This window comes from Pleurodeles waltl, chromosome 5 (assembly GCF_031143425.1).
Source record: "Pleurodeles waltl isolate 20211129_DDA chromosome 5, aPleWal1.hap1.20221129, whole genome shotgun sequence".
Classification (NCBI taxonomy): Eukaryota; Metazoa; Chordata; class Amphibia; order Caudata; family Salamandridae; genus Pleurodeles; species Pleurodeles waltl.
This window is the reverse complement of record NC_090444.1, coordinates 1,123,144,206-1,123,169,121: the sequence shown is the minus strand read 5'-3', so window position 1 is coordinate 1,123,169,121 and position 24,916 is coordinate 1,123,144,206.

The window sequence follows — 24,916 nt, the reverse complement described above, 5'->3', positions numbered from 1 at the left end:
GGTTATTTAGGTGATATCGTGGGGCATATTTTATGCAGTTTGGTGGGTGAGAGTTATGCTTTATGTAGCATATTGTATTGAATATAGTGAAATTGAGATGTGAGAGACTTTACATGGGTAGGCTGTCACTCTAGTCTATTCTTTGTGGGTTAGTGGATGGCCGAAACAACTTTCTGTCATCTGCCTAAGTGGTGTTAATGAATCCTGCTTTTTGTATGAGATGGCTTTGGCATGCGAGGAGATGAACCCTTGCCCGGTACCCATTGTCTAAAGTGTTTGTATCGGGGATGAGTGACCAGTTCTAAGGTTGTCACTACCCACAGCCGTTCTATTCATGCTAGATGGCTTCTGTGCATTATGAAATAACTGTTGGCTGGCCCGACTGTTTAATGAGAAGGTCAAATGAGATGAGTACCCCCCTCTTGAAATAAATCTTCAAGAGTCTAAAACTTTGACTCCTTCATGGCTTGCCACAAGTTTGAAGGTACTTTTGAAGCACAGAGGGATCTTCAGCGTGTATTGTTAAGCATCAGGAGAGGCTTGTAGCCCCCTTCAGTGACTTGTATATGCATCCCGGAGCAGCCTGTTCATGGTAAAGGGAAGTGCCATTCCTGGTAGAAACAGTTCTCTTACAGTGCTCTGGGCCCCATCCTTCCCATGTCCTTTGGAGTCAAGCCACAAGGCAATAGTGTTTGGACACCAGGGCCCCTAGTCCCCCTTGCTCCTTTGGAAGTTGTAGTTTGGATATATTTTTTTTAAAAGTCAAAATAGATAAATGTATTTTGACATATTCTATGGGATTCAATTTTATGTATCTAACATCATTATTTTCTATGAAAGAATGTCGCAGTACCAGCGGTTGGCCACTTGTGGTGCTGAACCTACTAGATGTCTGACAGGACGACACATATTCCTGTTTTGATCCTTTTTGGCTATAGTAACTTTAGAAGTGCAGCCTGTGAAGAACAGTAGGCTTACTCTTTTGTGTGAGGGTATCTGTTGCTCCCTAAACTGCTCCTCAGTACTACCTAAACCCCTTTCTCATGCTTCCTGAAATGAATCCCATTTAGTAGTGAGTATTCCTTTTTTTAGCCGCTCCCAAAGCCCCTCCCACATTCATGACTAAGAAGTAAACTTACAAGTGCAAAGATCTCCCCATAGAAAAGATTGGAGAGGCAGCAGTGAATATTTGCAAATATAGGTTTCTGAATTACTTTTTTAACAATATGGAGTTTGTGAATCTGGACCATTATCTTTGGACACTGTCTCAGGGGAACTTGAACACGATTATTTTCACACACTATCTGTGTCCTTATAAGCATACATTATCCCATTATCTCTGTTGGGACTTGACAGTTGCTATACATATACACTATCTTTATGGGGGCTTGAACATGACTACCTACACACACATTTTTAGTAGGGACTTTAACATTCCCATAATCACATACCATATGTGTGGGGACTTGAACATGATCACCTTAATACACCATCTCTATTGGAACTGGAATGCTCCTATAATCCTACACTATCTCTGTTTGCATTTCAACATCCTCATCTTCATATTCTATCTCTTTAAAGTTTTGAACATTATCTTTACACACTATTTTTGTGGGGACTTGAATATTTCTATTATCATACACTATCTCTGTGGGTAATTGAAATTGTTATTATCACCTGCTGTCTTCGCAAGACTTGAACATCCCTACAATCACAAACTATCTCTCCTGGGATTTGACCACCACAATAATCACTCATTATCTATTTGGAGGGTTGAACATGCTAGTATAGACAAACTGTTTCTGATTGTTCTTGAACATCATTATCTTTGCACAGTATGTCAGTGGGTCTTCAACATAATTATCTTCACAGATAGTCTCAGTGGGACTTGAACATCAATATAACCACAGACTATTTCTGTGGTGATTTGAACATCACTATAATAACACACTATCTTTGTGGGCACTTGAGCATTTCTATAAGCACACACTGTCTATGTGGGGACTTGGACATCCTTATAACAACACACTATCTCTGTGGGGACTTGAGCATTACTATAATCACACACTATCTCTGTTGGGGCTTGAATATACCTATAACCACACAATATCTCTGTGGGAACTTGGTCATCACTATAGTCACATACTATCTTTGTGGGACTTAAACATGCTTACCTTCACCCTTCACCTCTGTGATTTCAACGTTCCTATAATTATATACTATCACTGTTCTAACTTGAGCATCCTGATCTTCACACTCTATCTTTGTGGAGATTTGAACATTGTTTTTAAAAATTATTTCAGTTCAGACTGAAACATGGTTCTCTTCACACACTATCTCCATAGGGACTATAATCACAATAACAGCAGATCGGATGAAGGTCATCAAGGGTACTCCCACGGAGCTGGCCAGCAAGATAGACTCAGTGGCCATTGATGTTAACTTCCTCAGAGTGGACATCCGAGGTGTCGCTTACTGCATGACAACCACAGAAAGAAATGTAGGAGAGCTGAAACAGGAAGTGGCCACCCTACAAGACATTATGGGGGTCATTTTGACTGCTGAGGGACCGCCGTGCGGAAGACCGCCAGTGGTGGCGGTTTGCCACTCGGCCTATTATGACCGTTGGCAGCTCTCCGTCATTTTACGGACAGAGAGCCGCCAACAGCCATACTGGCGGGAGGCGGTGAAGTGGAGGTTGCTCCACCTCCACCGCCACACCAACAGAACACCAACAAAGGTTGAAGGACCTGAGATGCTGGGCCGGGAAGATCGCAGAGGCCCAGCTGGGGATGGCCTCCCAACGATGGTGGGGTGCCCGTCAGGACCTGACCCCCCTGATGGCCCGCATACTGGCAGTGGCCTACCCAGAGCTGGATGGGCGCTTGAGGGCAGCACAGCAGCCACAAGGGGGTGAGTACAGTGAGCGTGACAACCATTTCTGTTGGCTGGCATGGGATACTGGTGGTGGGTTTCAGTTAGTGGGTACCCCTTAATGCCAGCTCAGACATTGCTACGTGGCCCAGCTCAAGGTAAACGGGTGTATAGCAAAATCTTGTAATCCAGCTAGTTGACATTCAGACAGGGCTTAGTGGGTATTTTCTTGTTCCATCCTGTCCATGTGTGCATTAGCATCATCTGGCAGAGGAGCAGGGGCACCAACAACTGAGGGAGCTGTATCCCACAGGACCCAAGAGGCAGAGTCCATAGATGCCGAGGGGATCAGTGGGACAGAGGGCGAGGGGAGCACCACTGTGGAGACTGGATGTGACTACACTGACTCTGATTCCTCCTCCATGAGAGCTCCCTGGTGGTGGCGGACAGGCTATTGACCTCCTGAGATCCATCTCTGTAGGGCATTCAACCATAGTGAATACTATCCAGGGGCTGGCACCCCAGATGCAGCAATGCAATGCCTACCTGGAGGGCATCCACAGTGGGTTGGCAGCCCTACAGAGATCGTTTCAGGCTCTGGCCTCCTCTTTGATGGTAGACAGTGTCCCTGTTCCTACCGCCCCCCTCCAACTACCACTTCCAGGTCCCAGTCTCCTTAACCCCAACCCATCCCATGCAGATGTACAGACAAGCATGTACACAAAACATCAGACAAGACTAGCACAGTCAAACACAGGCAGCACAATTCAGGCCACAAGCCCTCACACAAACAACAGACAGTTGCACACACAACACCATCCATTGCCTCCACTGTCTCCCCCTCCTCCTCCTCTTCCTCCTCCCTCACAGTCACATCTGCACTCACACCAGAATGCACTGTACCAACAACCACCACAACCATGACCACATCTTGCACCACATCCACCTCACATGCAGACACCTTCACAACATGCATCCAAACCTCCCCTTTGTCCTCTCCCACCCTGTCTGCCCCCCTACTAAGAGACACAAACACACACACTCAGACTCCCAACAGCCATCCACCTCACACATGCACACTGTCCATGCACCTGCACCCAAAGTCCAGCAGACATACATCTCCGACAACCACTCCCTCAACCTCCAGTCCCATCCCTCCTTCGACATCCCACCCCAATGTCCCTAAGAAGCTTTTCCTTGCCCATCTTGACCTCTTCTTTCCCCTCCACCCCCATCCTGCCCGTAAGAGCAGGGTCCCAATGAGTTAGCACAGCACCTCAGCCAAACAGTCTGCCACTGCTCCCATCAAATCAACAGCTGCTGCCACAAAGGATCCCCAGAGCGTGACAGCTGACACTCCTACTTTGAGCAGACCTCCTCCTTAGAAAGGGAGGATTAGGGTGGTGAAAGCCAGTGAACATGAGACTGGGACAGTGGAGGCACCTCCTAGTCCTGGAGGCAAGAAAGGGAAGGATCCCACCCCCCCACCCAAGAAAGGGAAGGATCCCACTCCACCACCCAAGAAAGGGAAGGTTCCCACTCCACCACCAAATAGAGGCAAGAGGCTCCCTCCACCAACAGTGGGCAAGGAACCCTCATCTCCAGCAGAGGCAGCCAGGGTTACACCTCCAACAGCAGAGGGCAAGGAGACCCTATCTCAAGCAGAGGCAGCCAGGGTAACACCTTCACCAGCAATGGGCAAGGAGTCCTCACCTCCAGCAGAGGTAGCCAGGGTTACACCTCCACAAGGAGAGTGTAATAAGACCCCACCTCCAGCAGCGGCAGCCAGGGTAACACCTCCACCAGCAGTGGGCAAGGAGCCCTCACCTCCAGCAGAGGCAGCTAGGGTTACACCTCCACCAGCAGAAGGCACGGACACCCCGCCTCCAGCAGTGGCAGCCAGGGTAACACCTCCACCATCAGGGGGCAAGGAGCCCTCGCCTCCAGCAGAGGCATGTTCCCCACTTCAGAGACTATGGCCCTACACTGCCCACCAGAGACAATTGGGCAAGGGGCCTCCTCCAAAACCAGTGGCATGTTCCCCACTTCAGAGACTGTGGCCTTACACTCCTCACCAAAGACAATTGGGCAAGGAGCCCTCTCCAGAACCATTGGGCATGTTCCCCACTTCAGAGACTGTGGGCTTACACTCCTCACTAGGGATATTTGGCAAGGAGCCCCTCCAGAACCAGTGGGCATGTTACCAACTTCAGCTTAGGTGCCCCCCACCCCCTTCCCTCTGAGGTGCCTGCCCATTTCCAACATAATGCCTCTGCACAGTGGAGTCCAGATAATGTCAGGAGTCAAGTTGGGCCTTGGCCTGTGCCCTATGGCCATGTGGGCGTTTTGTACTTTGGACTGCCCATTGGCCCTTTCTGGACATTGATGCCTGCTTTTGTTTTCGCATGGACAATATGGTGGATGTTGGCATCAAATTACAGTGCTACTTAAACCTCAATGTAGTCATTATTTTAATTAGACGTGGGTCCTGTGACATTGGTTTTACTCTTCAGCTGGATGTGTGTATGGTGTGTGTGTGAATGGTGTGTGTTGTGAGTGTGTGTGTGCGTCACTCTCCTTTTCCTCCCTCCCTCCCTTGTGTGGTAGGCGGCTTTACTCACTGTTGTCATCTTCGTCAGCGCTGGTGTTCCAGGAGGACCATGGCGTATAAGAGCATCGGGAAGACTTGAAGTTCCGGTTCCAAGGCGGCGGCGGTCTCCTATGTGTCTCTGATGGTGAGTTTTTTATTTTCTCTGCAGTGTTTCCGCCAGGCTTTTAATGGTGTTGGTATTGCCCCGGAAATCGTGGCGGTTTGCTATGTCATAATATGGTGGGCGGTACCTTGTCTCCCGCCTGGCTGTTGTTGGCTACCGCCACTGTCAGTGGTGTTAACGCCCTGGGGGTTGGTGAGGGACACTGGCTGTCTATGGGCAGTATCACTGCCATGGTCATAATTTGGCAGTAATTACCGCCAGCCTGTTGGCGGTACTACCGCCACTTTAACGGTCACCGCTAATTTCATAATGAGGGCCTATGTCCGAAGGTAAACTTTTGACCAAGGCCTCCCGCTTGTTGTAGCCGAGCAGGGCTCCATTGTGGTCGGCCTTAAACTTTGACTTTGACCCAGTCGAGGTGCGACCAGAAGACCACATTGGTGCTTTTAGTTTCTAATAGCTGAAAAACATTAACGCCCTCATTACAACCATGGCAGTCGGTGTTAAAGCGGTGGTAATACCGTCAACAGGCCGGCAGAAAAAAACATGAATCACGAACATGGTGGAAACCGCCAACACAGACAGCCACTTTATCACACCGACCGCCACCGCGGTAGAAAGAAACACCACGGAGGTAACCGCCAACAGACAGGCGGATGACAATGTACCGCCCACTGTATTTCAAGGCACCAATCCGCCAGCTTTTCCAGGGCGATACCAACACTATCAAAAGCACGGCAGAAACAGTCTTTGGAATGGAAACCACTCACCTCTGGACACCCAACAAGGAACTAGGACGCCATGGAGCCCGAACTTCAGGTGTTACCAATGCTGGTTTACCTCCTCTTCTACCAGGAACATCAAAGATGGATGTGACAACCACGGTGAGTACTGCACCCAGCACACAGTGGAGGGGGAAAGAAAAAGAGAGTGACACACACATGCAACACCCCCACCCTCACCCACAACACCATAAACACAAATACATGCAACAACATTACATATACACCCCGTAACCCTCTGAAAGAACGCAAGGACCAAGGGAAATGATTGTAAAAAGTGTAATCATCAAAAAGCCAGATATCAATATATACAAATATGTACAGCAACTGCACAAGTCCGGAAAGTGTTCCATTCAATGTCTGTGGACCAGTGGTCCCAAAATGCATGGGCGAAGCCCACACATGACACCTACCTCAAAATGGAGATAACACTGCTGGGGCATCAGTTCGAAAAAATCAGGCACCTCAGGGGGAAGGGGAGGGGGGCACCTCAGCCGGATGATGGGACGAAGCCACTGCTCCACGAGGGGGCTCCATGCCCACTGCTTGCTCCTGGGGAGTGCAATGCCACAGTCTCTCAAGTCTCTAAAGTGGGTGGTTTGCCCAGTGCTTGGTCCTGGGGAGTGCAAAGCCACAGTCTCTCAAGTCTCTCAAGTGGGTGGTTTGCCCACTGCTTGGTCCTGGGGAGTACAAAGCCACAGTCTCTCAAGTGGGTGGTTTGCCCTCTGCTTGGTCCTGGGGAGTACAAAGTCATAGTCTCTCAAGTCTCTCAAGTGGGTGGTTTGCCCACTGCTTGCTCCTGGGGAGTGCAAAGCCACAGTCCCTCAAGTGGGTGACATGCTCCACTGGGTCTGGAGGGGGCTTAGTGCTCAGAGTGCTTCATCCTGCCAAGGACTGGGGTAGTGGATGTGTTTCTCCACTGGTTCTGGAGGGGGCTTATTGCCCAGAGTGCTTCATCCTGCCAAGGACTGGGGTAGTGGATGTCTTTCTCCACTGGTTCTGGAGGGGGCTTAGTGCCCAGAGTGCTTCATCCTGCCAAGGACTGGGGTAGTGGATGCATCTCTCCACTGGTTCTGGAGGGGCCATGGTGGCAAGAGTGCTGCACATGGTATGTGGCAGTTCCCAGCCCCTAACCTGGTTGTCAGAGCCACGAGATTTTCTAGGAACAGGTAGCATGATACTCCATGGGGGCAGAGACACAATCCACCCTGCGGCCACTTTGCCTGCCAACTGCTGGTACTGCCAGTGCTGGTTGTGGTGCCTCATGTAGTGTGTGCAGGGTCCAGGACGTCTCCTGCAGCCTCGGATGACTGCACACTGGGGATGATGTTGATCTCGGCTGTGGTGGCCCTGTCTGAGCATGTTGCGGGGCAGGTGCGGTGGGTGCGGCGGTGTCTGCGGCGGAGATGCTGTCAGTGGTGCATGTGTCAGCACCTGTGGAGGGAGACAGCAGGACGTCTCATGCAGCCTCGGACAGCTCCCCACTGGAGATTATGCTGGGGACTGTAGCAGAGGCAGCAGACGTGCAGGTGGCGGTACAGGTGGCGGTACAGGTGGCAGTGCAGGTGGCGGTGGTTGCGGCGGTGGCCACCGCCATACATGTTGCTGTTCTGTCTTGCAGAAGGGGTGACACCAGTCCCTCACCAAGAGGCTCCGTGCCCTGAGGTGACTTCCCTTTAGCTCTGTGTCCCTTCCCCACCTTGGAAGTCGCTGCTGGGACCTTGGCACTGTCATCTTTTGTCTTGGAGGAGGCCTTGCTGGGTGGTTGGTGCAGCTTTTCCCTGCCGCATGTGGGCCCCTTCTACACCTTGGCAGGTGGCAGATTAGGATGATCCTTGGCCTCACTAGGTGGCACACTGGCAGCCCTGATGTGTGCCACCCGCGATTTTACTGTACTTGCAGAGACCACAGTGCTCGATGATTTCGTGGCTGAGGTGCTGGGCTGGGATCTGGACATCCTGGCCCTAGGGGAAGGACGGGGGGAGGTGTAGGAAAGAGGTCAATGTTAGCCAGGAAAAGTTTTTTAGACACACTGGGAAGGAAAGATGGTGGGGGTTAGTGGAGGAAGAGGTAGTGGTTGTAGGAGGTGTACGTCTGCTGACTTTGGGTGAAGGTGCATGGGCTGGAGGCTGTTGTGAGGTGGATGGCTGTTGAGTGGGTGTGTGCCTGCGTTTGTGTAATTTGGGAAGGACGGCTCACAAACACACTGGGAGAGGACACAGGGGACGTGTGGATGGTAGTGGGGGTGGTGATTGCACGTGAGCGGTGTGTAGTGATGGGCGTGCTGGTGATGGAGGTAGTGGCTGAGGATGTAGTGCATGCAGGTGTGAGTGGAGACGAGACTGGGAGGGAGGAGGAGGACGTGGAGGAGGGGGAAGCAGTGGAGGCAGTGGATGTTGGTGTGTCTGCATTGGTATGGTGCTTGTGTGAGTCCCTGTGGGATGTTTGGTGCTTATGTTTGCCATCTCCACTCTTGTGTGTTGATGAGTGTGCATGCTGGTCTGATGGTGTGCTTGGGATAGGCTGAGGTAGAGGGGATTGGGTCTGGGTAGTGGAAGTTGGAGAGGGGAGGCTGGACACAGGGACAATGGCTACCGCCAGTGCTGAGGCCAGAGCCTGAAATGCTCTCTGTTGGGCTGCCACACCAGATTGAATGCCATCCAGGTATGCACTTGTTTGCTGCAAATGCCTCTCGACACCCTGGATGGCATTCAAAATGGTTGATTGCCCAACAGTGAGGGAACTCAGGAGGTCAATAGCCTACTCACAGAGGGCAGCAGGGCTGACTGGGGCAGGGCCTCAGGTACCTGGGGCGAAGGAGATGCCCACCCTCCTTGGTGAGCGGGCACGGGAAACACGCTGAGGGGCTGCTGGGAGGGCGGTGCTGGTAGGGAGGATGGCAGCTGTACCTGGTGATGCGGTGGGCACAGAGTTGTCCATCACCGCAAGGGAGCTCCTATCAGAGGAGGAGTCACTGTCACTGGTGTCTCCTCCTGTCCCCGTCGTGGAGCTCCCCTCACCCTCTGTCCCACTCGTGCCTGCGGACTCCGTAAATTCACCCTCCTGGGCTATGTGGGTTGCAGTTCCCTCCTGCTCCGGTGCCAATGCTCCTCCGCCAGATGATGCTAATGCACACAAGGGCTGGGTGACAAAACAAAAAGGGGAGGAAAGACAGAAGAGACACATGGTCAATGCCTGCAACAACACCACCGTTGGCGGACACAACACACAGGGAGCAGTCCTATGCACTACACCATGCACTAACAGTTCAGGGGGAAATCACATGCCCATGGGGGACTGTGCCTAGACCCATTTGATGCACACCTAGAACACACAGGAGCCTGACTAGGTGTAGATGGCCACTACCCCTTTTGGGGTTGGAGTGCCACAGAGCCTGCCTAACAATGGACCTACCGGGCACGTTTGCCCTGGCCTAGGGGAACCCACAGCCCACTTCCCCCACCCAGACACCTCATTAAGCGCACAGAGTCAGCTGAATGAGACTGTATTTACCCCCTTGTGGCTGCTGTGATGCCCTTTAGTGCCCATCCATCTCAGGATGTGCCACCGCCAGGATCCGGTACATCAGGGGGATCATGGTGCGACGGCCACCCCTTCCACGTTGGGAGGCCATCCCCAGCTGGGCCTCTGCTGTCTTCTTGGTCCAGCGGCGCAGGTCCTCCCATCTTTTGTGGCAGTGGGTGCTCCGTCTATGGTACACCCCCAGGGTCCGCACTTCCTTGGCGATGGCACGCCAAATACTCTTCTTCTGGTGGGCGGTGACCTAGAGGAAAAGTGAAGTAAGGATGGATTTTACTCCCCCATCCAGTTTTTCTTAATCATTGGCCACACCTTCACACCCTGGCCCAGAAACACATACACTGACCATCCTCACCTGCTGGCCTCTGCACAGCCCCCCCTGTATCTTCCAACCATGCCATTCCATACATTCATGTCCCATCCATCATGCTCATAGTGTGCTCACCTGTTTGTCTGGAGGACCGTAGAGTAGCGTGTACTGGGGGAGGACCCCAGCCACCAGGTTGTCCAACTCCTCCCCGGTGAAGGCAGGGGCCCTTTCCCCAGACACTGTAGCCATTGTTGCTTCCACACTCAGGTCACAGCAGCACTTGCAGTGTAGGTCCTCTCCTGTTGAAGTGGAGGTATCAAGTGAGTGAACAGATAGAAAATGGCAGTCACGTCCGCGGCAGTGCGTACCGTCACCACCGGCGTACATCGTCATTAGCTACTGGAACCCATAGGGCCCAATGAGAACCAAAGCTGACTTGCGCTGCGGGCTTCGTCCGCCTACCGCGATGCTGAACAACACCAGCGCAGTTACCTCATTTACCCTTGTCCCTCCTTACAGGTCAGGCAGCTGCCATTTCAGGGGGCCACATGGCAGGCCAACTAACTGCATCACATCACTTTTGTGCAGGAATACGGACAGACAATGCCACACACAGATTACATCACAATTGTTCTGAACACCCTTGTGAAACCTATGGGGTGTATTACCCTCTGCTCACCCTTCTCCTCCATAGGGCACGTCCGCTGGGGCAACTGATGAGAAGGCGTCATCCTCTGGTGTACAGACCCCTGGTGGACCTGTTGACAATGGAAGACAGACACATCATTATCACATACAGACTTGATCGTGCCACAATCCATGAACTGTGTGCCCAGTTGGAGCCAGACCTGATGTCAGCTATCCGCCATCCCACATGAATTCCCCCTCTAGTGCAGGTCCTGTCAGTACTCCATTTCCTGGCCAGTGGGTCATTTCAAACAACAGTGGCCATGGTACCAGGGATGTCACAGCCAATGTTATCTAACGTGTTGTCCAGAGTGTTGTTTGCCCTGCTGGAACACATGCGCAGCTACATTCTTTTCCCCCAGATGGAGGATTTGCCCACAGTGAAAGATGACTTCTATGCCCTGGGACATATCCCCAACATCATCGGTGCCATTGATGGTAGACATGTGGCATTTGTCCCACCCCGCAGGAATGAACAGGTGTACAGAAACCGCAAAAGCTACCATTCCATGAATGTACAGATGGTGTGTTTGGCAGACCAGTACATATCCCATGTCAATGCCAAGTATCCTGGCTCAGTGCATGACATTTACATTTTAAGGAATAGCAGTATCCCTCATGTGATGGGCCAACTCCAGAGGCATCGTGTGTGGCTAATAGGTGAGCCCAAGGTCCCCACACAGTTTGAATAGGTGTCTGGGTATGGGAGAGTCACTAAGGGTTGGTGTGTGTCTAACAGATACCCCTTGATATTTGCAGGTGACTCTGGTTACCCCAACCTGTCATGGCTACTGACCCCAGTGAGGAATCCCAGGACAAGGGCAGAGGAACGGTACAATGAGGCACATGGGCGAACTAGGAGGATAATAGAGCGCACTTTCTGCCTCCTGAAGGCCAGGTTCTGGTGCCTCCATCTGACAGGTGGTTCCATATACTACTCACCGAAGAAGGTGTGCCAGATCATCGTGGCATGCTGTATTTTGTATAACCTGGCTTTGCGACACCAGGTGCCTTTTCTGCAGGAGGATGGGCCTGATGTTAGTCTTGTGGCAGCTGTGGAGCCTGTGGACAGTGAGGAAGAGGAGGCAGAAGAAGAAGATATAGACAACCGAAACAACATCATCATGCAATACTTCCAGTGAGACACAGGTATGAGACTGGCACTGCTCCTTTCATATCATACTACAGTAGGACATTGCATGATTCTGCCCTTTTACCTCTGTGTATGGACCCTGACAGTTCACTTTGGCTTTCCATTTCACAGATCTGGGTACCACTTTCTGTCTTCTGCTATGTTTACTGCTGCCCAACAACTGTCGAACATTGGTATGTGAAAATGAACATTGACATTGCTATTTTTCAGAGAGGTTGCAATAACACATTTGTGAAAGTACATACTGACTCCAGATTGATTTGTGATGCAAGGGTGTTTATTTCTCTGCTAATAGGTGGAGGGGCTGTGCAATGGGCTGGGGTGATGGTGGAGGAATGTCCATGGTGGAGTCCAGTCTATTGGTGTCACAGGTGCATTGTCCAAGGGGGCATAGGAAGTGGAGTAATGGCAGTTCAAGGTTGTCAGGGTGACAGTGTAGGACAGAAGGGTGACAATCAGGAGAGTCTTATTTCCTGGTGGGGGTCTTGGCAATATTCTCTGTCTTGTGCTGGGACCGTTTGCGGGGTGGTTCTCCTTCTGCAGGGGGAGGGGCACTGGTGGCCTATTGATCCTGTGCAGGGACCTCCTGTCCACTAGCGCCGGCGGAGGTGGAGGGCTGTTCATCATTCAGGCTAGTGTCAGGGGCCCGTTGGTGTGCCACTGTGTCCCTCATGGTGTTGGCCATGTCTGCCAGCACCCCTGCAATGGTGACCAGGGTGGTGTTAATGGACTTCAAGTCCTCCCTGATCCCCAGGAACTGTTCCTCCTGCAGCCGTTGGGTCTCCTGAAGCTTGGCCAGTACCGTGCCCATGGTCTCCTGGGAATGGTGGCATGCTTCCATGATGTTGGAGAGTGCCTCGTGGAGAGTGGGTTCCCTGGGCCTGTCCTCCCCCTGTTGCACAGCAGTCCTCCCAGCTTCCCTGTTGTCCTGTGCCTCTGTCCCCTGAACCGCATGCCCACTGCCACTGACCCCAGGTCCCTGATTTTCTTGGGTTAGTGGGTTTGCCTGGGGTCCCTGTAGTGGTGGACACACTGCTGATTGATGTGTCCTGGGGAAAGTGGCATGGGCCCGCTGAGTGGGTGCTGTGGTGGTGTTTCCTGAGGGGGGAGGTTCAGTGGTGGTTTGGGACTGTGGCAGGGGAACCAACTGTCCAGAGGTCCCTGATGGGCCAGGCTGGTCATCTTGATCCAGGCATGCAGAGCTGCTGTCGTCACTGTGGGTCTCTTCTGTGGGGGGACTGGATATGTCTGGAACCTCCTGTCCAGTGACATTGGGTAGGGGTCCTGTTGGGGTGTAAATGCATAGTTATTGTATCTGTGTGTGTCATCTTGTGCAATGAGTGAGTTTCCCTCTACTCCTGTGCTTGCATTATTGTCTTTGACCTTATGTGATTGGTAATTTTGTGGCCTGAGTGAGTCTTACTACTGGACAGGCTTTGGTGATCGGTGTCCATGCATGTCTGTAGTGGGTGTCCATTCATTGGTGTTACATGCAGGGCTTGGTATTGGGATGTGTGGGTAGTGATAGTGGGGTATCTGTGAGGTGTTGAGGTGATGGGTGTGAGGGTAGGGGTAGGAGTTTGTGATGGTATGCAGGTAGGGTGGGGGGCTCTAATAGTAAATATTTGGTTTACCAGAGTCCAGTCCTCCAGCTACTCCTGCGAGGCCCTCAGGATGCATGATCGCCAATACTTGCTCATCCCATGTTGTTAATTGTGGGGGAGGAGGTGTGGGTCCACCACTAGTCCCCTGTACGGCTACCTGGTGTCTGGATACCACGGAACGTACCTTCCCCCGTAGGTCATTCTACCTCTTCCTGATGTCATCTCGTGTTCTTGGATGCTGTCCCACTGCATTGACCCTGTCGACAATTCTCCACCATAGCTCCATCTTCCTAGCAATGGATGTCTGCTGCACCTGTGATCCGAATAGCTGTGGCTCTACCCGGATGATTTCCTCCGCCACGACCCTGAGGTGATGTTTGTTGTGCTGTGTGATGTGATGTGTTGTGTTGGTGTTTGTTCTTTGAGGTGCGTGGATGTTGTATAAGTGTTGGTGTTGTGTGCTGATGTTCTGTTTGCTATTCTCTATCTCTCTCTGCTTCTTCCCAAAAAATTCATTGTAAAGGGTTGTGGGTACTGTGGGTGTGTGTTTTATAGTGCTGTGAGTGTGTGGGTATGGTGTGTGTATGTATATCAGGTGTGTGTATTTCGAATTGTCCAATGTGGATGTGTTTTGTAAATGTGTGTGTATTTTGAGCGCGGCGGTGTACCGCCAATGGATTACCGGGGTTGAATGACCGCCGCGTTGATTCGTGGGTCGTGATAGTGTGGGCGTATTCCTGTTGGCGTGACGGTGGAGGTTTTGCTATCGCCAGTTTATCTCTGACCTTTGGTGTGGCGGGCTTGTGTGGGTGTCAGTATTGTGGCGGATTACGAGATGTGGGTCGTAATACCTGTAGTGGATTTCCACCGCGGCCACGGTATCTTGACAGCCGTCAGCACGGCGGTAAGCAGGATTTACCGCCAAGGTTGGAATGAGGGCCTAATTCTTTAAAGATTCATATCTCTGATTCCCTTCATCCTATTTTATTCGTTTTAGTGTCAAATTAAAGGTAAAAATATTTCCTATTTTTATAACTTATTTTTAGATTTTTAAACTGTTTGCTGTGTTTTATTTTATTACTGTTTTGTAATACTTGAATGCTTTACACACTTTGGGCCTTATTTTGAGTTTCGAGGGCGGCCTCTCTTTGGGTCAGGAAAGACTGCCAGTTCGGTTTTTAGCCCACTGGCCCCATTATGAGTTTCCCGCTGGCCCAGCAGGAAACTACCCACAACATTGTCGCCGGCTCATAATTGAGTCAGCGGCTCTGTTGTAGTGCATCACATGTGACAGCACCCATTGAGCTATTCACTGCCTGTAATTCAGGCAGTGAAAAGCGTGACGGGGCTGCCCATGGGGGACCCTGCACTGCCCTTGCCAGGTGCATGGGCAATGCAGTGGCCCCCATAGACCTCCCGGTACCCCGTCTCCACCAGCCTTTGCATGGTGGTGCAACCGCCATGCAAAAGCTGGTGGGCACGGCAATCGTAATCCCCAGGGCAGTGCTGTTTGCAGCGCCGTCCTGGCAGATTAAGACCGCTGGCACCGCCAGTCCATCAGCCAACGAAAAAGTGGTGGTGCTGGCGGTTGGACTGTGGCGCTTTTGCCATGGTCATAATGTGGCGGTCGGACCACCTAGGACCGCCAGACTCATAATTAGGGCCTTTGTCTCCTAAGTTAAGCCTTGTTGCTCAATGCAAGGTACCAAGGGTGGAGCTAGGGTTAATTTATTGAGACCTAACTGAACCTAGTGGGGGTTAGTAGCCTATTGCTAAGTGTAGGTGCTTACGTGCCACTATCAAAAATCCACTTTCCAACACACCCGAACTTCTCTGGCTGGTCCACAGGACACGACCTCAACCTGGAAACAAAAGGTGACACTTGCAAGAACATTGTTTGACTTTATATGTTATTTTAAAGTTGTCTTCCATTTATTCCTATGGTGCGTAATTCCACACAGAAACAGTATTTTCTAAACTTTGAAAAATAATAACTTAAGAAGTACTTACCCGATTTGGATGATCTTGGTTTTAAAACTTTTATAAAAGTCTGAAGTATTTTTTGTAAATTGGTCTCCAGTTATTCTTTAAGTGTGTGTCCACATTTATTGATACTGTGAGTACAAGACATGCTTAGCACATCTCCTGGATTAGCCTAACTGCTGAACCAATCTACAACAAAAATAGCTCATTAGGTGAGATATTTTGCCTCTGGATACCCAGGTGTGGTTGCCCAGAGTCTCAACACAGTGTACATTGTTTTTGCATACAATATAGAGAGCCACCCTCTAACAATGACATACACATTAGCAGGAATAACATCATCAGCAAACAATTAGAAACAATCCAAAGGTAAGGCCAGGACAAAGGTATTGTCAAACTAAATATTTACAATGAAAATGAGACATATAACTGTTGGTTTATTGTAAAGGGTACACAAAAGAGTCACCCAATTGTCTTAAGGTTGGGTTCCATGCCCAGTACTTGCCTCCTATTCACAGTGTCATAACCATGCTCCTACGGAAGGGACATCAATGGGGCAGAGAGCAGGCACCTCCATTATCTTACTTTTGGGGGGTGGTTCATGGGTTTGGGTTTCGTAGGGGTGGGTTTGGTTTTGGGAGGGATGGTTTAGGATTTGGGAGGGGTGGGTTGGGATCCGGAAGGCATGGGTTGGGGTATGGAAGTGGTAGAAGACATTTCAGAGGGGTGGATTTACATTTGGGAGAGGTAGTTTGGGATATGAAGGGGTGGGTTGGTATGTGGAAGAGGTGGAAAGATGTTTGGAAGGGATAGTTTGGGATGTGGAAGGGGTCAGGGCAAGGGCAAAAAGAAGGTCTTCTTTAGAAAAATGGTTAGGGTGGTTGGCAGGGAGTTTGCTTTGGAAGGTAGAGGTAGTGGTAGTGTCTGATGTGTCTGTTAATGTTGCTGGTGCCTATGGTTCTGCTTTATGTGGTATACATGCTAGTTTATGTCTCTTACTGGTTGTCTGTTGTATGGATGACAGTGGGTGTTAAGTGTGTGTAACATACAATGCATGTGTGTGTGGATAGGTGTGCTGTAGAGGCTCTGTGTGTGGATGTGGTACCTGTGGATGTGCTGGTACACGTGAGTGTGGGTGTGGGTGTGGATGTTTGTGTTGCAGAAGAGTGTTGTGTCTGCAGGTGTGGTGCTGGTAGATGTGGATGTTTGTGTTGTTGTAGGTATGCTTGTGGTGGTGGTGGGGGTGTGGTATCAGTATGTTTGTGTGTGCATCTGTTTCTTGCTGTGTTGGTATTGGATGTGCTATTTGTATTTGTTCGAGTGGTTGCATGCAAATGCGTGAGTGTGCTTTGGATAGGGCTGGGAATAGGGTTTTGGGATGGAGAAGGGGTGAGAGTTGAGGTAGGAGGTTGGGATGGGAGGAGGCTGCAGTCATTGAGGAGGCCAGACCCTGGAATGACTTCTGCAAGCCAGACATGGCATTGTGAATGCCATCCAGGTAAGCAAGCATCTGTGTCATCTGACCACTGAGCCCCTGGATGGCATAAAATACTGCAGTCTGGCCTACAGAGATAGTTCACAATAGGTCAGTAGCCTCCTCATTGAGTGCAGCCTGGGAGACAGGGCTAGGTTGGAGGTGTTTACAGCAAAGGTGATGTCACCCCTTTTAGAGTGTTGGATATGGCTAACTGGAGGGGAACATGAGGGAGGGTAGAGATAGAAACATGGGTGGTGGACAGCAATGCAGGTAGACATGTTGCACAGGGTCCACTACCACTGGGACAAATGTTCTGTGGAAGCCTCCCCAGATGATGTTGAGACAGTGATGGTCTCCATGCTAGCCCCCTCACCCTCTATGGAACTGGGTCCCTCAGTGTTAGTGGTGTCTGCACTGGTACCATAGTGCCCACCTTCTTCCCTGCCGAAGTGGCTACTGCCACTTTCGCCTGAGATACAATAGTGTATATGTATAAATAGAATGGGACATGAACTTTGCTAGTAAAACACTTGCCAAGTCTACATATTAAACCAGATTCAAGGCTCTCAAACTTGCCTTCTTTATCATAAGTATCTCATGCATGTAGGAAGAATTCCACAAACCATTTGCTCACAGTTTAGAAATTCCCTATGCTAGCTTACATATCATGTTTGCCTTTTGTCTCTCATCCACTTTTATTTCTCTGCATGACCAATGGCATCAACAGCATGAGTACATACATAGGCCTGGTTACATTCCTTGTTCACTTTAGTACAGAGCAAAAACATTTCCACATTTCCAAAAGATTCATGTTTTGGGCCTGATATTGATTTATCCGGATGGGAAAATCTAACATCTATGTGATGTAAATTTCCATTTGCAATTGTCCTTTTAAGTATCACTTTCTCACCATCATTGATTTCTCACCTGAGCATAACTAAGGACACCTGAATGTCGTTTGGGGTAAATGTAACTCTGTTACCAATGTGGACACATTCCTGTCTGTTTCCATCAATATAGTTTGGCATAAGAATTCATGCTTGTTGACACAGATTGGTTTACGTGCACATTTGTGAAGGACTAAAGCTTCATGACAATCTGGTACTGTCTGCATGAACTGACTTGAATCTTCTGTTGGAACATATTTCTAGCATATTTTAGATACAAAATGATGCCATTGTACACATATTTCCAGTCCTTTTGGAGCAGATACTCATGATCATATTGTCATTTTACCAACTTATGAATGTAAAATCTGAAATATCAACAGTATCATAAGATTATTCCATGCCATGTCAGCAATTATAGGGCCTAAATTACCTTGTGAATGAGCAATCCTCAAATGGGAAATATGTGGTACAAAAGTCCCTTAGAACATGGAGAAAATGTAGGTACCCTTTTTCCCATGCAGACATGTGTCTGGTCTAAATAGTATTTGGCTTGTGATGAGGAAACTAGTGAAAACCTTTAGCACAAAACAATACACCAAACACAGCATAAGACATGTCTTAAAAACTTACACCTCCAGAAATATTCTTTGCATTGGGTGTGTGTCAACCTTCAAATTGGTGCCAAACAACATTGCTTAAAATGATAAAAGTTCAACAAGAATTGCTAGATAAAATAAATCACCTCTTTGATGCTGCTGTTGGGCCTTCAACTGTCCATCAAGCTCTGGGTAGGCCACTGCAAGGGTGTGGGCCATTAGGGGGGGCAGGGTGCGGTGCATGCTCATGCCTCTTTGGGAGGTCTGGCCAAGCTGGACTGAATTTCTGGTCCAATGTCAGAGGTCGTCCCACCTCTTGCTGCAAGGCAGACTGCACAGCTTGTGGACCTTCACAGTCCACACCTTCTTTGCAATGGCCTTCCATATGTTCCACTTTTTTTTTTACTTTAGTTTATCGAGATTCAAAATTACAATAAAAACATTCAACATAGCATTCATACTCTGACAATAATATGAAAATACATTACACTAATAGGTCATATTTTATTACAGAGCACCTCAACAAAGCAGCGATAAAATATGAAATTTCATAATATCAGCAAACATAGCTAGATAATTCAGTTTCCCAACAGCCCTGCCAGCTTCTTTAATATCCTAAAGTGTCTTCCTTAAACTTCCCCTAGATTTGATCAAATCTCTTACCTCTTTTCATTGCAACTTGTGAAGTTGCTCCATATGTTTTACTTTCTTACTTTTTATCACCCATTCCTCTACAGTGGGGATCAACTGGGTTTGCCACCTTTGAAGTAATAAAGATATGGCCATTGCAAAATATAATAGCTCTATAAATCTGGAAGCTAATCTACTGGTGGGATTGTATCCCAATATTATCCGCCAAATACTATGACCTACTTTGATCTGCCACACTTTCTCTAGGTGCTTAAATATTTTTTCTCAAACTTCTTGAATAGGGGCACACAGACCCATAACATCTGTCTAATTTGCAACAGCCCCCGCAATGCATTGTAAACAGTGCCCAGACCAGTTAGAATTAGCCAGAGCAAAAAATTGTGGGGTTCTATGAAGAAGCCATTTACCAAAATATAGCATTCTGCACCAATTGATTCCTCTCAGGTCATTAAAATACAACCTAATAATTTCCTCCCACAACTTTTTTGTTAATTCTAACCCTTCATACTTTTCCCATTTTTTGATAGCTTTCATCTAAAGGCCCGTAACCTTCAGATCTATAAGCAGCCTTTTCCATTCTCCAGATCACTTATAGTCTGGAGGTTCCACCAATTGTACTACCACGTTTTGTCTATCCCAAATCTGTTCACAATTAATGTTACTATATATGGTGAATATTGCTCTATAAGAGTGAAGGAGGAGGAAATCACCTTGTACTACAAACCCAATTTCTGACAAACTCTTCCACCTATTGTTGGAAAAAAAGTCTGCAACCTTCCTAAATCCGACACTCTCCCATTTTCTTACTACATCGGGATCCAGCCGAATGTCAGACTTGCACACCAATTCTGACAAAGGAGTGGAAGCGTTGATAGAAGGAACTGCATACCTCTGGTAGAGATTGACCTGCTTCCTGAAAAAACACATTAAACTCTTATAGCTAACTGTCTTTGGTGGTTTTGTTAGTTTTACCACATCACATATGCCATGCACCTTAAAAATCAACTCCAAGAAATCCTGCAAAAAAATTATATCGTATCAGAATAGTCTTTGAGAGTGGAAAGTGCCAAACTGCACTTTCCTAAAAAAGAATGTGTGTTAAACACAAGGGGTAGCTGAGAACAAAAAGTTAAATAATGGCAGAATAGACATTTTGACCAAAGCAACTCTTCCTAAAATAGTTAAAGAAAGTGATCTCTAACGTGCAGACTTTAGAGGTCATTACAACCCTGGCGGTTGATGGAGAGGTGGCGGTTTTACTGCCAACAGTCTGGCGGTAAAAAAATTGGAATTATGATCATGGCGGTTACCGCCATGGTCATCCGCCACTTCTCCGATCAGACCGCCATGGCGGAGACGACCGCTGGGCTGGAGACTTGGGTCTCCAGCCCGGCGGCTGTCACAAGACCGCCGGCGGTATCATGACCCGGCTTACCGCCATGGATTTCATGGGGTTTGGAACCGCCATGAAATCCATGGCGGTAAGCACTATCAGTGCCAGGGAATTCCTTCCCTGGCACTGATAGGGGTCTCCGCCACCCCCCACCCCCTCCCCCGAGACCGTCCCCGACACCCCCCTGCCACCCTCCAAAGGTGCCAGGACCCACCCCTACCCCCGACATCACAAGACAGACACACACCTGACACGCATGCAGGCACCACCAACACACATTCCCGCACACACACGAACAAACATGCCAACAGACACACACACAGTCATACACGCACACCCTCATTCAGACATACACGCACACATCCATACAGACATACATACAGACAGACACGCACACATTTCCATTCACACTACACCCCCGCATGCATACACGCACTCACACACCCCCTCTACATACTCACACGCACACCCCCATGCACCCACACATCACACATCACACAACACCCCCCCACCCCCCTCCCCTAACGGACGATCAACTTACCTTGTCCGTTGATCTTCCGGGAGGGGACGGGATCCATGGGGGCTGCTCCGCCGCCACCACACCGTCAACAGAACACCGCCACGCCGAATCACAGAATGTGATTCGGTGGGCGGTGTTCTGTTGACGTGGCGGTGGAGGTTGAGCAACCTCCACTTTCCCGCCGCCCGCCAGTATGGCTGCTGGCGGCTCTCCATCCGGAAAAGGACAGAGGGCTGCCAGCAGTCATAATACGCCAAGCGGAAAACCGCCACCACTGGCGGTCTTCAGCACAACGGTCCCTCGGCGGTCTTGTCAAAAGACCGGCGAGGTCGAAATGACCCCAATAGTCTGTGCTTTAAAAAGCAAAGGAGCAAAATTAAAATCATATAAATCCTTAACTTTTGAGGAATATCTAATCCCCAAATATCTTTTCGGGTGAGCGTTTACACAAGACACAATTTCAGGGAGTAATCTATCCGAGCTGCATTCGCCATGAATACTATTTTATGTTCTGATATTGATTTATTAGCCCCCCCCCACTTGCAGAGGCTGGGCATTTTAAAGCATGAATCGTATTGCTAGCAGCCTGCTCATGTGCCTGCCATGCTAAGAATCTCCTTATAAAATTACTTTACTCATCAACTTTCTGCATGTAGGCAGGATTCATCACCTCACACCTAGTATAATACAGCTCACTTAATGCCTGGTTGGCCTGGTCTAGCTCTTTCCTATTTGCTCTGAAAGGATGCCTTAAAAATTTATCTAACTTATCAAGTCCGCTTTTGTTGTTTTATGCTCCTAATATTAGCAGCAACTTTTGCCATCACAATCCCTCTTATGTATGCTTTTAGAGCATCCCACTCTACACTAGGAGGGGCTGACCCATGATTCCTGCTTAGAAACTCTCAAATCTCCTCTTCATATATCTGAACCAATCCTTCTTCCTGTAGGTAGTTCTTGTTAAAGATCCACCTCCTAGCTTGGTCATACCTCTCTCCACCAATACCTCTAACGCAAGTATTGCGTGGTCCGAAAAGACAATACGAAGCATCTGCTGGCCCCTAAAGACCAGGGTTTTTAAAAGTAAAGAGAAATCAATCCGAGACAAACTATGGAATTGACTAGACAAACAAGTATATTCTATAGTACCCAGAAAAGACGCCCTCCATGGATCAATAAGTGCCAAGGTTCTTTGATAGTTCTGCAAAACTTTCAGAACTCTAGGTTTTAGCTGTTCTTTTCTTTTTACTGAGGAGTTTATACTGGAGTCCCAGAGAAAGTTGAAGGCCCCTCCCATAATAATTTCACCTGGAACTTGTAATAAAGACTTTAAAATGCTCCTTGTAAGACCCCTGGTTACCTTCTATGAGGGCATAAAAGCGTACCAATGAAAGTCGTCCAGAAAGCACCGAACAATTCACCCAGCACTAACTTCCATTTGTATCACTAGCAAAATCCAGCACTTCGGCTCCTAGCCTTTTGGCCAGAAAAATTGTAGTGCAACAATGCACCACTTGGGCAGTAGAGAACCCTCTGTAATATGACCAATTTTAAAACATAGAAAATTCCAAAAGCTTCTTGGCTGAAATATGAGTCTCTTGCAATAAAACTACTTAATGCCTCTTAGCTCTAACCCATGCTTCTGCTCCACACACCTTTTTATTATTATTTAGGCCATTGGCATTCAAAGAGACCACCTTTAATATGCAATTAGACATTGACATCAGAAAATAAGACATTACAATTAATCATTGCACTTACTTTCGGTTCTCAGAGGAGCAGAAATGGCCCAAAGTAAGTGCAATCATGCTTGTAAGTGCCTAATGTGCATTAAGGGGACATAAAACAAAAGTGCTAACCTATGGCCCATACTTGACTAATATTTAAAGTGCAATTGTTAAATAAAATGCTGCCTAAGCTGTCCATTGCCCTGGACCTCCATTTCCCCATACAACATAAAGTGCATAAATGCTGAACCTTCCCCATGGCTGACCAGAAGTGCATATAGTGTCCCACACCCATCTAAATCCTACAGCTTATACTATTTCTGTCCATGAGTTATCCCACACATCCCACATGCAATCAACTTACTGCCCAATATTGGAGATCAATCAATAAAGGTATTTTCACTTCCCAGCCTTCGATACAAGTACATATGTCTCACTTTTGATGGCCTTTGACCTGTATGGATGACAAAAAAATTATATTGTGAGTGATTTTGTCTGAAGTGGTGTGATACAATTTTGTTGCATCTCTCAAATGCATTCACACAACAGTCAGTACAGATTTATTGTCAAACATTTGAAATTTCCTAGGAAATACTAATTGGCAGAGATCTGTTGAGTAACCTCAACACTTACTATCTCCTTCAATTCAGGTAACAAACATCATCTAGGCCTAGGCTAGGAAACCTTTCCTATACTGAGTGCCAATCCTGATTAGTCCAAATCATTGTGTGACACTAAAAGTCAAACAACCTGTACCCTATTTGCACATAACCCCATGCACAGCTACTTTGCCTAATAGTCTAGGAGCCAGATGCTATGGTCTGCACCACATATAGGCTCTAATTATGACATTGGCGGTGATTTTTAAAGTGGCGATAATACCGCCAACAGGCTGGCGGTAATTACTGCCAAATTAAAACCATGGCAGTGATACCTCCAATAGACAGCCAATCAACCACCCCATCCCCTAGGGTCTTAACACCATTCACTACGGCGGTAGCCATCAACAGCCAGATGGAAGACATGGTATCGCCCACCATATCATGACACAGCAAACCGCCACGATTTCCGGGGTGGTACGAACGCCATCAAAAGCCTAGCGGAAACAGAACACAGAATACTAAAGACTCACCACCAGAGACACAGAGAAGATCAACGCCACCATGGAACTGGAACTTCAAGCCTTACTGATGCCCTTGTATGCCATGCTCCACCTGGAACACCAACGCCGCAGACGACGGTGAGTACAACCACCTAGCACACATGGGAGGGAGGGAGGAAAAGGAGAGTGATACACACATGCACAACACACATCATTCAAACACACACCATACATACAACCAGCTGCAGACGTAAACCAATGGCACAGGACACACTGCATATTAATGCAAGAGCTACAGGTAGGCAGTACTGATATTTTAATTGCATGCCAACAGCTACCATATCTAACAATTTGATAACAAATATATATGAATGATTGTCCAGAAAGGGCCAATGCCCAGTCCAAAGTGCAAAAGGCCCACATGGCCAAAGGGCACAGTCCAAGGCCCAACTTGATCCTGAAAACTCTGCACAAAACTCTGCAGGGGGAACATGTTGGAAGTGGTCAGGTACCTCAGAGGGAAGGGGGTGGGGGGTACCTCAGCTGAAGTGGGGAACTTGCCCACTGGTTCCTGAGGGGGCTCCATGCTCTTTTCCCATTGCTCGGGAGTGCATGGTCACAGTCTCTGAGGTAGGGAACTTGTCCACTGGTTCTGGATGGGTCTCCATGCCCATTTTCCTTAGCTGGGGAGTGCAAGGTCTCAGTCTCTGAGGTGGGGAACTTGCCCACTGGTTCTTCACGTGGCTCCTTGAATAACAGTCCCTGGAGGGTGGCCTACATGCCCTCTGCTGGAGGTGAGGGCTGCTGTGTCCCAGCTGGAGGTGAGGGCTGCTTTGTTCCAGCTGGAGGTGAGGGCTGCTGTGTCTCTGCTGGGGGAGGTGTCTCCTGGGCAGCCTCTGCACGAGGTGAGGGC